This window comes from Scyliorhinus torazame, chromosome 13 (genome assembly GCF_047496885.1).
Source record: "Scyliorhinus torazame isolate Kashiwa2021f chromosome 13, sScyTor2.1, whole genome shotgun sequence".
NCBI lineage: Eukaryota > Metazoa > Chordata > Chondrichthyes > Carcharhiniformes > Scyliorhinidae > Scyliorhinus > Scyliorhinus torazame.
Genome location: NC_092719.1, coordinates 68,341,483 through 68,358,975, shown reverse-complemented (window position 1 = coordinate 68,358,975; position 17,493 = coordinate 68,341,483). Strand labels below are relative to the sequence as shown.

The 17,493-nt window shown below is 51.3% G+C and overlaps 1 long non-coding RNA gene across 1 annotated transcript in view; it reads right to left on the bottom strand.

The window, feature by feature from the left end:
- Positions 1 to 1,458: 1,458 nt before the first annotated feature.
- Positions 1,459 to 17,493, bottom strand: part of LOC140388094 (uncharacterized) — a 36,408-nt gene continuing 20,373 nt past the window's right edge. Inside the window, exons 2-3 of the long non-coding RNA XR_011934084.1 lie at positions 12,186 to 12,316; positions 1,459 to 1,884 (exon numbers count right to left, since the gene is read on the bottom strand). This is a non-coding gene — a long non-coding RNA (uncharacterized lncRNA). The remainder of the gene's footprint in view (positions 1,885 to 12,185; positions 12,317 to 17,493) is intronic.

Genomic DNA, 17,493 nt, shown 5'->3' with positions numbered 1-17,493 from the left:
AGAGAAAGGTCAATGATACACACCTACAGAGTCACTTGCTTGAGGTCAGACAATAATTGTTTAAAATAGTAAACTATTTGCAAGTGTTATTTAACTGCTATCCAATCTTGGAGAGAATCTTGGCTGAGCTCTTTTCAGACCTGGCCAACAATATTTACCAGAAGGAATCCTTACAGGGGAACAACTAAACGATTATCCAAATTACACAGGAACAATTTAACGAGGAAGTTCCTGGCTTGTTCTTCTTTTAAAAATAAAGACTTTCTTAGATACCAAGGCAAGAAAATCTGTCGCCACTGATGATCCTAGAAGATTCACATCTCCCTTGTATTTAATGTAGTAAGAAGTCTTACAACACCAGGTTAAAGTCCAACAGGTTTGTTTCAAATCACCAGCTTTCGGAGGGCAGATCCTTCCTCAGGTATTTAACATAAGCTGGACAGCACGGTAGCACAGTGGTTAGCACAGTTTTTTCACAGCTCCAGGGTCCCAGGTTCGATTCCCGGTTTGTGTCACTGCCTGTGTGGAGTCAGCACGATCTCCCCGTGTCTGCGTGGGTTTCCTCCGGGTGCTCCGGTTTCCTCCCACAGTCCAAAGATGTGCAGGTTAGGTGGATTGGCCATGCTAAATTGCCCTTAGTGTCCAAAATGGTTGGATGGGGTTATTGGGTTACAGGGATAGGGTGGCGGTGCGGCTTGGGTAGGGTGCTCTTTCCAAGGGTTGGTGCAGATTCCATGGGCCGAAGGCCTCTTTTTGCACTGTAAATTCTATGTAAGCATGCCTTGCCTGGTGCATTTGTAAAGTGCAACTACCCTCTTCAGTACACTAGGAGCAAAAGGAGCAGACAATTCTGAAGGTGCAATGGTCTTCAATATTTAAGGGCAAAGCAATGACTACCATTTTGCTGCAGATTACTCAGCTTCTTTCCCATTGAGTTACATTTTATTATTTAATATTTGGACAATACAGTCAACAAGAATGAATAACCAGAGCATGGTTTGGAAAATGTTTTTTGAACACAGGGGGTGACATTCTCCGGAAGCGGCGCGATGTCCGCCGACTGGCGCCCAAATCGGCGCAAACCAGACGGGCATCGTGCCGCCCCAAAGGTGCGAAACGCTCCGCATCTTTGGGGGCCGAGCCCCAACATTGAGGGGCTAGGTCGGCGCCGGACGGATTTCCGCCACGTCAGCTGGCGGAACGGTTTGTTGCCCCTCCAGCTGGCGCGGAAATGACATCTCCGGGCGGCGCATGCACGGGAGCATCAGCGGCCGCTGACTGCATTCCCGCGCATGCGCAGTGGAGGGAGTCTCTTCCGCCTCCGCCGTGGTGGAGACCGTGGCGGAGGCGGAAGGGAAAGAGTGCCCCCACGGCACAGGCCCGCCCGCGGATCGGTGGGCCCCGATCGCGGGCCAGGCCACCGTGGGGGCACCCCCCGGGGCCAGATCACCCCCCCAGGACCCCGGAGCCCGCCCGCGCCGCCTTGTCCCGCCAGTAAGGTAGGTGGTTTAATTTACGCCGGCGGGACAGGCATTTTAGCGGCGGGACTTCGGCCCATCCGGGTCGGAGAATCGAGCGGGGGGGGGGCCCGCCAACCGGAGCGGCGTGATTCCCGCCCCCGCGGAATCTCTGGTGCCGGAGACTTCGGAAACCAGCGGGTGCGGGATTCACGCCAGCCCCCAGCGATTCTCCGACCCGGCGGGGGGTCGGAGAATTTCGCCCAGGAAGTTTGTTAGGACATGGAATGCTCCACCAGAAAATTGATAGAAATAGGATCCAAAATAGATATTAAATGGGGAGGGTATAAGTTTATTTTTAGTGAAATGCTGTGACGAAATTCAACTGGTGCAGCTGAATGGCGATTGAATTCATGTTGCTTTGGATCTGTTGGCAAAAGAGAAAAATATAAAGGAATGTACAAAGCTTTTATCCTCAAAATTACCCTTAAAAAGTCCTTGGCGTTTCGCTCATCCATGACTCGTATTTCTACACTGTGCAAACAGTCTACCCTCATTTCCTGTTTAATGCCGATATCACCATCATTAGTTGGGGGTCTTGTGGCACAGTGGTAGCATCACTACCTCTGCACCAGAAGCTCTGGTTTCAAAGTCCAACACCAGGACTTGTTGCCTTGGAAGGAGCGTTGATAATGTGTAGCGCACAAAGACTCCGTGAGACGAATAGAGTGAAGTCGATGAGGCTTTATTCAGCATGTCTGTTCCCCCGCAGCTCAATAGTAGACTGGCCTGCGGGGGAGGACTCCGGCTTCTTATACTCCGCCTTCAGGGCGGAGCTAGAGGTCAACGGCCAACCAGGACCCGGGATCTGTCAGCCAATGACATTAGGGCTTCCAGTCCCACATGACCCCCAATACATACTACCACATTCACCCCTTGTCAAAAATGAACCCGGCGGGGTGATGCTTCGTATGGTGGTAAGGGTTTACAGAGCTGGTCCTGGGAGGAAAGAAAAAACATTCACATGGCAATACAGTATTGTACAATTTTGTCCTGTTTCAACTATTTACAAAGGGTGTAGGGAGAAAAGCAAAATGTTCTTGTGAAAAAGTCCATATTTGATTTAGATCGACGCCACGAGTCGGTCGGGCGGTCTGGTCGTCCGTGTCAATCGCCTAGGCCCCGTTTGGTGGTGGTGGTGCTTGTACCGGTGTTGTCGTCTCCGGGAGCCTTACAGTTTCAGCTTGGGCTTTATTCTTGGTCGGGCCTGAGGGGAGGGGAACCGATCCTCCTGGGAAGGGGGCGGTCGCGGGGTGCGGCAGTGGCAGGAAGAGGGGGGGGTTGGGTGAATGGTGTCGGGGGGGTGTGTGTGTTGCCGGCGGGCGCCAGATCCCGCAGGGAGACCGTGTCCTGTCGGCCGTCGAGGTACTCCACGTAAGCGTACTGCGGGTTCGCGTGGAGGAGGTGAACCCTTTCGACCAACGGGTCTGCCTTATGTGCCCGCACATGCTTTCGGAGCAAGATGGGTCCTGGGGCCGCCAGCCAGGTCGGCAGCGATGTTCCAGAGGAGGACCTCCTAGGGAAGACAAGGAGACGCTCATGAGGCGTTTGATTAGTGCTCGTACATAATAACGACCGGATGGAGTGGAGAGCGTCCGGGAGGACCTCCTGCCACCGTGAAACTGGGAGGTCCTTGGACCGTAGGGCCAGTAGGACGGCCTTCCAGACCGTGCCGTTCTCCCTCTCTACTTGCCCGTTCCCCCGGGGGTTGTAGCTGGTCGTCCTGCTTGAGGCTATGCCCTTACTGAGCAGAAACTGGCACAGCTCGTCACTCATGTCGCTGTGGACGTATGCGGGGTAACCGAACAGTGTGAAGATGCTGTTCAGGGCTTTAATGACTGTGGCCGCGGTCATGTCAGAGCAGGGAATAGCAAAAGGGAAGCGGGAGTATTCGTCCACCACATTAAGAAAATATGCGTTGCGGTCGGTGGAGGGGAGGGGCCCTTTGGAATCGAGACTGAGGCGTTCGAAGGGGCGGGAAGCCTTAATCAGGTGCGCTCCATCCGGCCTGAAAAAATGCGGTTTGCATTCCGCGCAGATGTGGCAGTCCCTTGTGACTGTACGGACCTCCTCTAAAGAGTATGGGAGATTGCGGGACTTGATGAAGTGGAAAAACCGAGTGACCCCCGGGTGGCAGAGGTCCTCCTGGACGGTTTGGAGGCGGTTAATTTGTGCGTTGGCACATGTGCCGCGGGATAGGGCATCGGACGGCTCGTTCAGCTTTCCGGGACGATACAAAATCTCATAGTTGAAGGTGGAGAGCTCGATCCTCCACCTTAAGATCTTGTCGTTTTTGATTTTGCCCCGCTGTGCATTATTGAACATGAAGGCTACCGACCATTGGTCCGTGAGTGGAGTGAATCTCCTGCCGGCCAGGTAATGCCTCCAATGTCGCACAGCTTCCACTATGACTTGGGCTTCCTTTTCCACTGAGGAGTGGCGGATTTCTGAGGCGTGGAGGGTCCGGGAGAAAAAGGCCACGGGTCTGCCCGCTTGGTTAAGGGTGGCCGCTAGAGCTACGTCGGAGGCGTCGCTCTCGACCTGGAAGGGGAGGGACTCGTCGATGGCGCACATCGTGGCCTTTGCGATATCCGCTTTGATGCGGCTGAAGGCCTGGCAAGCCTCTGTCGACAGAGGGAAGGTCGTGGTCTGTATTAGCCTTGTCTGCGTACTGGGGTACCCACTGGGCGTAGTATGAAAAGAACCCCAGGCAGCGTTTCAGGGCTTTTGGGCAGTGCGGGAGGGGAGATTCCATGACGGCGCGCATACGTTCGGGGTCGGGGCCTATTATCCCATTGCGCACTACGTAGCCCAGAATGGCTAGCCGATTGGTGCTAAAAACGCACTTGTCCTCGTTGTACGTGAGGTTCAAGGCTGTGGCGGTCTGGAGGAATTTTTGGAGGTTGGCGTCGTGGTCCTGCTGGTCGTGGCCACAGATGGTTACATTGTCGAGATACGGGAACGTGGCCCGCAACCCATGTTGATCAACCATTCGGTCCATCTCCCGTTGGAAGACCGAGACCCCGTTTGTGACGCCAAAAGGGACCCTTAGGAAATGGTATAATCGCCCGTCTGCCTCGAAGGCTGTGTACTTGCGGTCACTTGGGCGGATGGGGAGCTGATGGTAGGCGGACTTGAGGTCCACGGTGGAGAAGACTTTATATTGGGCAATCCGATTGACCATGTCGGATATGCGGGGGAGAGGGTACGCGTCTAGTTGTGTGTACCTGTTGATGGTCTGGCTATAGTCTATGACCATCCTTTGTTTCTCCCCTGTCTTCACTACTACCACCTGCGCTCTCCAGGGACTATTGCTGGCCTGGATTATGCCCTCCTTTAGTAGCCGCTGGACTTCGGACCGAATGAAGGTCCGGTCTTGGGCACTGTACCGTCTGCTCCTAGTGGCGACGGGTTTGCAATCCGGGGTGAGGTTTGCAAACAAGGACGGGGGTTGCACCTTGAGGGTTGCGAGGCCGCAGATAGTGAGTGGGGGTATTGGGCTGCCGAATTTGAACGTAAGGCTCTGTAGATTGCATTGGAAATCTAATCCCAGCAAGGTGGGGGCACAGAGTTGGGGAAGGACGTTTAGTTTGTAGTTTTTGAACTCCCTCCCCTGCACCGTTAGGGTAACTATGCAGAATCCTTGGATCTGTACGGAGTGGGATCCTGCAGCTAGGGAAATCTTTTGTGCGCTGGGATAGGTGGTCAAGGGACAGCGTCTTACCGTGTCGGGGTGGATAAAGCTCTCCGTGCTCCCGGAGTCGGCTAGGCATGGCGTCTCGTGGCCGTTTATTAGCACCGTTGTCGTCGACGTCTGGAGTGTCCGGGGCCGAGCTTGATCGAGCGTAATTGAAGCGAGACGTGGTTGTAGTAGTGGAGTGGGGTCCGTTGTTGCTGTCCAAGATGGCGTCGGGATGGACAAAATGGCTGCCCCCATACATCACACGTGGCTGGTGGGTCACAAGATGGTGACGGGGGTGGACAAAATGGCCGCCCTCACGCGTCGTACAGGTCTGGGGCGGTCCAAGATGGCGGCGCCCTTCCTCCCCTCATGATGGCCGGGACCCAAAATGGCGGCGTCTGCGGGTCGCACATGGGGCGCTGGGGGGGGCTGGGAGCGCTAGGACCGCGCGGAGCTCCCTCACCGGGGACAGCGGTGGTCGGGACCCAAGTTGGTGGCGCCGGCGGGTCAGACGTGGGGCGCGGGGTGGGGGTTAGGGGGGCGTTAGGGACGCGCAAATCTCCCTCTTCTCCGTGGAGAGTGGTGGCCGGGACCCCAAGCGGTAGCGCCGGCGGGTCATACATGGGGTACGGGGAGGGGGGTTGGGGAGCGTAAGCGGCGTGCAGGGCTCCCTGTTCTCCCGGGACCGCGGTGGTCGGGACCCAGAGCGGCTGCGCCTGCGGGTCGTACATGGCGTGCTGGGGGGGTTGGGACGCGTAAACGGCTTGCAGAGCTCCCTGTTCTCCCGGGACAGCGGCGACCTCACGGGACCGGCACACAACCGCGTAATGGCCCTTTTTCCCGCAGCTCTTGCAGATAGCTGCGCGGGCCGGGCAGCGCTGCCGGGGGTGTTTCGCCTGGCCGCAGAAATAACAGCGGGCGCCCCCGGTGCGACTCGGCGTTTGGACCGCGCAAGCCTGTGGGGTGTCCGGGGGGGGTGGGTTTGTCGCGACGGGTACATACGGAGCCCAATGGGCTGCCGCGCGGTCGGGGCCGTAGGCGCGGGTATTACGCGCGGCCACGTCTAGGGAGGCTGCTAGGGTCCGGGCCTCTGAGAGTCCTAGCGACTCTCTTTCTAGAAGTCTTTGGCGGATTTGGGAGGAATTCATACCTGCCACAAAAGCATCGCGCATTAACATGTCCGTGTGTTCATTTGCGTTCACCGAAGGGCAGCTGCAGGCTCGTCCCAAAATCAGCAGCGCGGCGTAGAATTCGTCCATCGATTCTCCGGGACCTTGCCGTCTCGTCGCGAGCTGGTAGCGAGCGTAGATTTGGTTAACTGGGAGGACATAGAGAGTTTTCAGTGCTGCGAACGCCGTCTGGAAATCGTCCGAGTCTTCGATGAGGGAGAAGATTTCCGTGCTCACCCTCGAGTGCAGGACCTGTAGTTTTTGGTCTTCTGTGACCCGGCCGGTGGTCGTTCTGAGGTAGGCCTCGAAGCAAGTCTGCCAGTGCTTGAAGGCTGCTGCCGCGTTCACTGCGTGGGGGCTGATCCTCAGGCATTCCGGAATGATCCTGAGCTCCATAGTCCTTTTTAGGCACGCTTAATAAATTGTAGCGCACAAAGACTCCGTGAGACGAATAGAGTGAAGTCGATGAGGCTTTATTAAGCGTGTCTGTTCCCCCGCAGCTCAGTAGTAGACTGGCCTGCGGGGGAGGACTCCGGCTTCTTATACTCCGTCTTCAGGGCGGAGCTAGAGGTCAATGGCCAACCAAGACCCGGGATCTGTCAGCCAATGACATTAGGGCTTCCAGTCCCACATGACCCCCAATACATACTACCACATAATGCAATTCCACAGACTGATAATCAGATTTGGAATCATTCCACTATTCCGCGAAGGTAAAAAAGTGGATGTGTGAAGATATGCTTTTTACGGGAGGCAGGGTGACACAGTGATAGCACTGCGGCCCCACAGCACCAGGGACACGGATTCAATGCCGGCCTTGGATGACTGTCTGTGTGGAATTTGCACTTTCTCACTTTTGTTTGCGTGGGTTTCCTCTGGATCTCTGGTTTCCTGCCACAGTCCTAAGATATGCAGGTTAGGTGGATTGGCCATGATAAAAATTGCCCCTTAGTATACAGGGACGTGCAGGACGGGGTAGGGCAGGAGAGGGGTCTAGGTAGGGTGCTCTTCCAGTGGATCGGTGAATACCCGATGGGCCAAATGGCCTCCTTTTGCACTGTAGAGACTCCATGAAAGAAATCACCATTTGTTACACTGTGAACACTGCCCGTAGGGTTGCCAACCCTCCAGGATTGGCCTGGAGTCTTCAGGAAATGAAAATTAATATTCAGCAGACTGCTGCGTGCAACCTTGGAGAGAAATCATAGGGTCATAGTGGTCGGGATTCTCCGAGCCCGCACCGGACTCTGGGGGGGGCCTCAGCGGTGGGCTGGCCTGCGATCGGGGGCCACCGATCGCCGGGCCATCGCGATCGGAGGAGGACCTACCTTCGTCCGCGCGGCCCAGCGTCTCCATCCGCCATGTCAGCGTCGCCCGCACCGAAGTGGGAAGCTGCGAACATGCGCAGACCCGCTTGCAGAAGCCACGCGCATATGCAGCCTGGGCAGCAGTCCCCGCCAGTAGCCAGAGCTGCGGGACACACGCCGGGGCTGTGCTAGCCCCATAGAGAACGGAGAATCACCCCGGACTTTCTAGGAAAAAGTCCGGAGTGATTCTAGCCCGTTTTCCGGCAGGCGTGGGGACTTAGTCCCCAAAAGGGAGAATCCCACCCAGTATTTTTTTAAAAGTTTTCTTCATATATTTCTCTTTACCAGATATAAAAGCATTGACAATGGGGCAGGGGTAGAGGGGAGATGCTGTTTGGCTGACAGTCAAGTATTACCTAATTTTGCTTTCCAATTGGTGTAGAAAGGCAGTACGTCACTGTGGTAGTCACCACTGATGTATATATTAGGTGCTTTGTGGGACGGCACTGTACTACAGGTACGGGGGTAGTTCTTTGCCTGCTGGCTCCGCCCAGTAGGCGGAGTATAAATATGTGTGCTCCTCGTACAGCAGCCATTTCGCCAGCTGCTGTAGAAGGCCACACATCTCTGTGTAATAAAGCCTCGATTGCATCCAACTCTCTTCTTTGTGTAATTGATCGTGCATCAGTCACAACAATTGGTCAATTAATGGCTGGAGTGTGGGTGAAAGTCATGTGATGAAACCTCTAGGATTACATTTACTCACAGATGGCAACTTTACCATTGCCACATGCTATAATGTGCATGCGGACCATTCCCGTTTGCTACAGTGTAAATACAGACCATCTGCATTTGCTACAGCATGCATACTGGCCATCCCCATTTTTATAATATGCCTACACCCCATCTCAATTTGCTGGTGTCCCTACAGCCCACCTCCATAGCCATCCCCACCTTAAAACACCAATACTATTAATGTGCCTGAAGCCAATTCGTCAATAACACGTCAATACCTCTAACTCGGGAAACTATTAAGAAATCCACCATTTAGAAAACCATTAAGAAATAAATTTATAAATCACATCTAAAATTGCAAATTAACAAACTAGAAAGCTAATGCTTATGGCAATAACATGTTGATCCATCCTCCTTTGATCTTTCTCACAGTAAAATCAATTGTCAAGTCACTTTTCACGTACATTTGGAATTGCTTTTAAAATTCAGCTTGCTCTACATGAACCATTACACACAATCTAAAATGGGGGGAAGTATTCATGTTTTTTGTGAGGCTGAGAAGAAGTTCCTTTCTGTGACTTGTGGAGAACTGTCTGTAACTGTGACCAGTAACTTTTGTTAAATAAGTAAGATTCCCTTGGTTAAAAAAAAAATGCAAACATGTAGGTAAAAGGCTGGAATTTATGCTCTCCTGCGAGTGTGTTTGAAGGTGGGGTGCTAGTAAAATGCAGCACATATCCATTCTGCCACGTTCTCTCTTGCCTCCAACCAGCCTCTCCCATTTTATTTGGGGGTGGGCATGGGGTCAGCCTACCCTAGGGCTATTGAAGTCCTTAAGTCACCTCTTAATGTCTAAAGATATGGCAAGGGAGTGAGGGCAGGGAATCTTCTTTGGGGTGCCCCTGTGCTCATTGGAGGCACTTCCCAAAAGGTGATGCCTCCATTTAACCTAGATCTCAAGCCCATCTCCCCACCATCCCCTTCACTGAATCCTGCCAGCCAGGTTCTGCCAATACCCCACAGGGAGGGGGGGGGGAGGGGGGGCAGGGAACACAGTTGTCATGAGAATGTCACTTTAATAAATGATTAGCTGCTCATGTTACAGTGATGTCGGAGTGTGGGTGGAGCTGAGCTCTGGTTCTGTTTTTTAGTTTCACTTTGAGAAAAGCTTGGGTGTGTCTGGGTCTTTTTGGTTTCGTTTTCAGTGTTGGAGCTGAAGCCAGTCAAAGCAGTTCTACTGCTGTTCTCTCTGCCATGAAAAGACTGTCTCTTGATTATTTGGTGAATACAGAATTATAAATGTTCTGAGTAGTGACTTGAACCTGATGTGCTTCTGTTAAAGATTATGTTTTTTGTCAGTCTTCTGGATGTTAAAAGGACAGCGTACGCATTACTTAGTGTTGTATTCTTTGGGGGTTGTATTTGAATTAATGGTTGCTAAGATGTTCACTGTTTGTTTTAAAAAGGTTAACTTAGTTAATAGAATAAACATTGTTTTGCTTTAAAAAATACTTTTCCATTTCTGCTGTACCACACCTGTAGAGTGGGCCATGTGCTCCCCTACCACAATCTATTAAAAGTTGTGGGTTAGGTGAACTTCATGATACACTTTGGGGTTCTCTAAACCCTGGCCCATAATGCAGTGCCCTGTAAACTCCACCCCAAGAAATCAGAAAAGGCCATCTAGTCCATCAATCTGCCATATCCAGAATGGTGCATCCACATATACCAAAGGTTTGTGCCCCAATCATATGCAAAAAATGCTTGTACCACAAGGGTCCATCCAATTTCACCTGAGACTTTTGTTCATTTTAAATCATTTTCGATCATTTTAAAATCCCAGGAAAAAAACAACATCAACAGGCATTGATGTCTCTCCAAGGTTTCCACCAGTCTTCCACCAAAACAATGGCAGGAGATCAGGAACTTCCAAGAGAAATTTTATTCACAGGTTCTATCCATTGGAGTTTTTATTGCAACGAACCAGATGGATTGAAGAGACTTTGCTGGTCCTGTACTTTCCAATGTTCTGGTTTAATATACAGATCAATGGTTAAGTCTATGTATAGCACCTCATATGGAGGTGGTGCTAGGGATACAATGCTTTGTGTTTATTTCTCTTACTTTTTGCAACCTCCTTGGTCCCATCCTGCTTCAACTACAAGGTTAGAAAGATGGGGCATTTTGGGATGTGTTTCTTGATTTCACAAAAGCAGTGCAAGTCAAATGTCAGTCTTCCCCTTCCAATCTTGTTCATCCACAATCTTAGGTTGTTTCCTAAAGCACATTTGTATAATTCCCCTATATTGGCACTGCTCGGGAAAAAGTATACAGGGCGGGATTCTCTCAACCCAGGGCCGGGCCGGAGAATCCCCGCGACCAGCGTGAATCGCGCCATGCTGCCCTGACGCTGGCACGCGATTCTCCGCAGAGCAGAGAATCGGCGCCACTGGCGCCGGCGTGGTTGGAGCAGCGCCAGTCAGGGGCCGCTCTGCGCGGCCGGCCTGCCGATTCTCGGCCCGGGATGGGCCGAGCGGCAACCGTAAAAACGGCGAGTCCCCCGCTGCCATCCACACCTGCTCTCAGCTAGTGGGACCTCGGCATTGAAGGGTCCGGGGGTGGCCTGTGGGAGGGAGGGGGGGTCCGACCCCGGGGGGGGGGGCTCCGATGTGGCCTGGCCCGCGATTGGGGCCCACCGATCGGCGGACCTGCCTCTCTGGCTGGGGGCCTCATTTCTTCCGCGCCGGCCCCTGCAGTCCTGTGCCATGTTGCGTCGTGCCGGCACATTGAAGGAAGCCACTGCGCATGCGCGCATTGGCGCCGGTGCCCCTGCGCATGTACGGATCCCGCGGCGCCTATTTGTTGCCTGGATCATCAGCTGGAGTGGCGTGAACCGCTCCAGTGCCGTGCTGGCCCCCTGTAGGGGCCAGAATTGTTGATCCTGAGGCCGTGTTGACGCCGTCGTGAAACGCGACGGCGTTTCCTAAGGCGTCAACACTTAGCCTCAGGATCATAGAATCCCGCCCATTGTGTCTCAGTGGTACCTGTTTAAGGAGAATGAAAATGTTGCATTTTATCACTCGTCTCGACATATGTCAATATTTTAGAGATATTTTGGATAGGGTGGGGACATGCATTTGCAACTGATTTTCAAATACCCCCAAAATCTTTTTTTCAAATAAGGCTTACTTTGATTCAACACTTTTACCACCATTAATTAGGTCAGCCTGAGTCACTCAGTGTAAGCACCCAACTTGCCCTGAAACCACCCTCACGAGGTAAAAAAAAATGGCTATGAAGGTACTCGGCGAGCCATACGGAAAAAGATAAAGAAAGATATGCCAAGACGCTAACAAATATTCCTCGGAACGATTTCAGGATGATAAAAGGCTAGCAATATGAGGAAATTAAGCTCCGACTTCTGCACACACACTCTTACCGCTAATTACAATTACAATTCAATTGTCACCGACGAGAATAAATACTCTTTTTCACTATCCCAAAAAACTTGCAGGTGTAAAAGTCATATAAATGCAAAACAAAACTGCAGCATATGCACTGCAGGAAGGGGGGGGGGGGGGGGGGGGGGGGGGGGGGGGCGTTGGCGGGAGGGAGGGGTTGGGGTGGAGTTGAGGTTGCTGTAATTTAATGTAAACACTTGGAGCATAGTTTAAATCAGACAAATATAATAAAAATATTACAAAGGAAAGTCACGGGTACAGTACAATACCTGTACGTAGTGCACTTCTATAATCTTTGAATAATAATGAGGTACTTTATCTGTGTTGAAGTAGAATACCTAAAGAACAATAATTCTTCAAATATCCAGCTGAAGCTCCATAGAAATTTTCTTGTCCTTGGTCATTTTTGATAAAAGAGTCCCTTCCTCCTTCGTCATTTGCAGCCCTGTAAAATATTAAAGGAAGGATTGTGCATTCAACTAGTGCCTACTGCTAGGGGTCATTGCAAAACATTGTCCTCTGTCTAGGCGGGGGGGGGGGGGGGGGGGTGGTGGTGAAGAAACATCAGCGATGTACATGGAATAGAACACAGAAACCTAATTCAAGACTCCAGTGCTGAGGCCGAATATTTTGAAATGAGCACCGCTGGGGCAAACAGTATTTTGGCCATGTGCACATGGCCCTTGCACACAGAAGTATAAAGGGAAAGTGACTGGATAATTGATCTAAATATACATCGGTAATACAAAAAGACAAACGACTACTTTCCATTTTTGCTTTTAAAAATCAATCTTGAAAGATTAAAAATGTAAATCCAGATCTCTCTCATTTCACGTACCAAGGATGTAAATCATTAGGAAAAGTGAAACCTGAATGAATGGCTGGGAAATGAACATTTAAAATTAAAAGATTTATATCATCTAATATGTGTATTATGTATATTCACTAGATAATAAGATCGAGATATATTAGGCAAAGATGAATCTCCAGTTGTTGAACATTGGGCCTTTTATGGCTGCAACTTGGGTTTACTTAGGGATAAGGCAGATACATAAACTATTAAAGTTGAAACCAAAGAGAAAATGCTGGAAAGTCTCAGTACGTCTGGCAGCATCTGTAGGGAGAGAAAAGAGCTAACGTTTCGAGTCCAGATGACCCTTTGTCAGCTTTGAAGAAGTACAGATTCAAGGACATCTTTCAGTCTCTGGTACATTACCCATGAACAGTCATCCTTCATGCCTGTGAGCCCTAAGCTAGTGTTATGAAGCTACCTAATAACAGAGGTATCTATAGAATCCTTACAGTGCAGAAGGAGGCCATTCGGCCCATCGAGTCTGCACCAGCCCTCAGAAAGAGCACCCTACCTATGCCCAATCCCCTGCCCTATTGCCGTAACCTCACCTAACCTTTCGACGCGTAGGGGCAATTTAGCCTGGCCAATTCACCTAACCGGCACATCTTTGGACTGTGAGAGGAAAGCAGAGCACCCAGAGGAAACCGACGCAGACATGGAGAGAATGTGCAAACTCCACACAGACAGTAACCCGAGATTGGAATCGAACCTGGGTCCTTGGTAGCAACATGATCGGCCAAGATCCTATTAAATGGCAGAGCAGGCTCGAAGGGCTGAATGGCCTACTTCTGCTCCTATTTCGTGTGTTCCTGTTTTAGTCTCTAGTAGCCTCTACGTTTGCTGTTCTGATGCAAGGTTATTGAGCTGAAACGTTATGTTTCTGTCGTGACATATGTTGCCGGACTTACTAAGCATTTCCAACAGGTAGCAGTGCTAGCCACTGTGCTACCGAACCACCCCAGAGAACAGCCCAATATTATCCGAATACTGTGCTTGAACACATACACACATCACTGTGAGGAGGGACGATATGATGGAAGGAGGCCGTATGGTTTGAACTGAGGAACTAAAAAAAGGAGCAACTACACTTTTGGGAGTGTACTGTAGACCCCCAAACAGTCAGAGGCAGATATAGGAGCAAATATATAAGCAAATTTCAAGGAAGTAAAATAATGTAGGCCATTTCATCGATCCTAATTAGGATAAAATCAGCAAAAAAGATACAGAGAACATAACATTCTTAAAGTGTATTCAGGAAATCTTTTTCAGCTAGTATGTAGATAGCCCAACAAGAGGAGTAAATCTGGGCCTCGATTTAAGGAATGACGGTGGCTTTGTGGGAGGGCTGTCAATGCAAGAGTATTTTGGTAATAGTGATCATAATTCAGTTAGATTTAGCGTAGTTATGGAAAGGAGAAAACATTTTAAATTAGGGAACGGCCAATTTTACGAAGCTGTGATTCAGTAAAAGTGGGTGGGATTAGTTGAAGCAGCGGAAGGTAATCTTGGAGGAAATTGGGAGGATTCAGGACACATATGTTCCTACAAAGAATGTGAGAGGAACTCCCAAATCAAAACAGCCTCAAGACTATAAACAATAGGATAAGTTTAAAAAGGAGAACATTTGTTAGATACTCAATGCTACAGAAAGCCGACAGGAGTTTTAAGGGGAAAATTTAATAAGAAAATTAGGAAGGCAAAGAGATAACATGAAAAAAATGTGGGGCATTACAAACAAGAAAAATTACAGATGTTTTATGAGTGCATAAAGAACTATAGAATTGCCAGTGAAAGACTAGGAACTAAGTCAAAAGCATAATATAGTGGGAGCTGGAAATTTGAAATGAAAGAGGAAAATGTTGGAAGTAAGTCCGGCAACAACTGTAGCGATGGAAACATAGGGCGGGATTCTCTGACACCCCCCCCCCGCCGGGTTTCGGGCGGGGGCGGGGTTTACGCCACGCCGGTCGGGGGCCGTTGGCAGCACCCCCCCCCTGGCAATTCTCCGGGCCCCCATGGGCCGAGCGGCCGCCTGTTTTCAGCCAGTCCCGCCGGCGTGGAATGGACATGGCCATCATGATGGGACCTAGCTTGTAGGCTGTCTACCGGAGTCCTCGGGGGGGCGCGGGAGGATTCGGCCCCAGAGGGGGCCCCCACGGTAGCCTGATCCAAGATTGGGGCCCATCGATCTGTGGGCGGGCCTGTGCCATGGGAGCACTCTTTCCCTCTGTGCCGGCCTCTGTAGGGCTCCTCCATGGCCGGCGCGGAGAAGACACCCCCTGCGCATGTGCAAAACATGCCGGCAGTTCTGCGCATGTGCGGGACCAGGGCAGCCCTTCGCCGCTGGTTGGCGCGGCGCCAACACCTCCGGCACGAGCCTAGCCCCCAGAAGTACGGAGGATTCCGCAACTTCCGGGTGGCCCAATGCCGGAGTGGTTTGCGCCGTTCTTGGCGCCCGCGTCGGGCCATCCCGCTGATTGCGGGAGAATCACGCCCAGAATGTTTCAGTTCAATAGCCTTTCATCAGAACAGCAAACGTAAAACCTATTAGAGATGAAAACAGGAACATATGAATTAGGAGTAGAAGTAGGCCATTCCGCCCTTCGAGCCTGCTCCACCATTTAATAGGATCATGGCTGACCAAGTTGGGACGGATGTAGAGGCAGAAGATGTAGGTTTAGCTCTTAAGAAATACCTTGGGGAGGATTTTCATGCACCAATGGAAGCAGATAGGGATTGAAAAGAGCAGTGCCAGCTGGCACGTTGATTTGGCAATACCGTCCCTGGCACCAGCCAGTTTAGGAGAGATGGGTTTGGACTGAACAAGGCTGCCTGCCTCCACAAGGTTAGCAGCCAATTAGGCTCATTAAGAGTCTTCTCAACAGCACTGACAGAAGGCTGACTGGAATTTTCTGATTGGCCTCCAGCTTCCCCATGTGATGGGCGAACAGTTCCACTGGCACCTAAATTTAGTCGAGGCTGCTAGCACTCCAGCAGGCCCACATGCACATCCTGCCTGCCTGTGTATGGGTATTGCCAAAGCTACCCTGTTGAGGGATTTCATGTTGAAGTATCTTTCTTTTACTGCACCTCATTGCTCCTTGAATTCTGGAAGGCTTCTGATTGGCTTTCCAGCTTTGAGATCCCTCCTGACTACTTTTATTGGTCAGGGAGCCTGACTCTATGCCAATTAAGAGGGAGCCTCCAAATATCCAGTCACTGTCTCCCCGGGGGCAGATTCGGGACAAGGAACCTTCCCCAACTCTTATTTCCCGATTCCAAAGTGAAAATTCAGTCCTTTGTTTCCAAGTTCACCGAAGATTGTGCAGACATTTCAGTTAAAGAGGAGCTTGTAATATTGGCTGAAATGAACATAGTAAAAGAGGAAATGTTAAGAGGCTTAGCACATTTGAACATAAATAAATTGCCAAGTCCTGTTGTAATATGTACCCAAGCTGTTCAGAGAAACAAGGGAGGAAACAGGGGAGGCTCTGAACATGATTTTCAAATAATCTCTGGCTGCAGGTATGACCCTGGAGGACTTCTCAGGTGTACCATTCTTTAAAAGTAGGCAGCAAAAAATGGACAGAGTAATTAGAGGCCAGGCAACCAATTCTTGGTGCTGGGCAAATTATTGGACACACTGCTGATGGACAGTACAGATGGTCATTTAAAAAGGCACAAAAGAACCAAGGGCGTTCAGCATGGGTTGGGTAAGAAAAGACAGTCTGATTACCTTGACTGAACCTTCAGAGGAAGTAGCAAAGAAACGCAATGAGGGTAGCGCATTTGATGTCGACATGGATTTTAGAAAGGATTTTGACAAGGTAAGACATGGCAGGCTAGTCAGACAAATAAAAGCGCCGGGATCTATGGGGAAGTGGCACGTTTTGGGACCAAAATTGGCTTAGTCTCGGAAAGCCAAAGATAATTGTCAATGATTGTTTCGGTGATGGAAGGCTGTTTTCCAGTGGGTCTGCAGTGCTCAGTACTGCCTCCCTTGCTTTTAATGGTTCATATCAGTTATTTAGCATAAATGTAGGGGGAGTGATGAAGAAATTTTCAGAGGAGAAAAGAATTGGTAAAATGGCTGATAATGAGGAAGAAGGATGTCGACCGAGCCGAAGATACCAATGATCAGATCGGCAGAAAAGAGGCAATAGGGGCTGGTTTAGCACAGTAGGCTAAACAGCTGGCTTGTAATGCAGAACAAGGCCAGCAGCGCGGGTTCAATTCCCGTACCGGCCTCCCTGGACAGGCGCCTGGATTGTGGCGACCAGGGGCGAAATTCTCTGGTATCAGCGTGATGTCCGCCGACTGGCGCCCAAAACGGCGCAAATCAGTCGGGCATCGTGTCGCCCCAAAGGTGCGGAATGCTCCGCATCTTTGGGGGCCGAGCCCCAACCTTAAGGGTCTAGGCCGGCGCCGGACACATTTCCGCCCCGCCAGCTGGCGGAAAAGGCCTTTCGTGCCCCGCCAGCTGGCGCGGAAATGACATCTCCGGGCGGCGCATGCGCGGGAGCGTTAGCGGCCGCTGACGGCATTCCCGCGCATGCGCAGGGGAGGGAGTCTCTTCCGCCTCCGCCATGGTGGAGACCTTGGCGAAGGCGGAAGGGAAAGAGTGCCCCCACGGCACAGGCCCGCCCGCGGATCGGTGGGCCCCGATCACGGGCCAGGCCACCGTGGGGGCACCCCCCGGGGCCAGATCGCTCCGCGTCCCCCCCAGGTCCGCGGAGCCCGCCCGCGCCGCCTTGTCCCGCCGGTAAGGT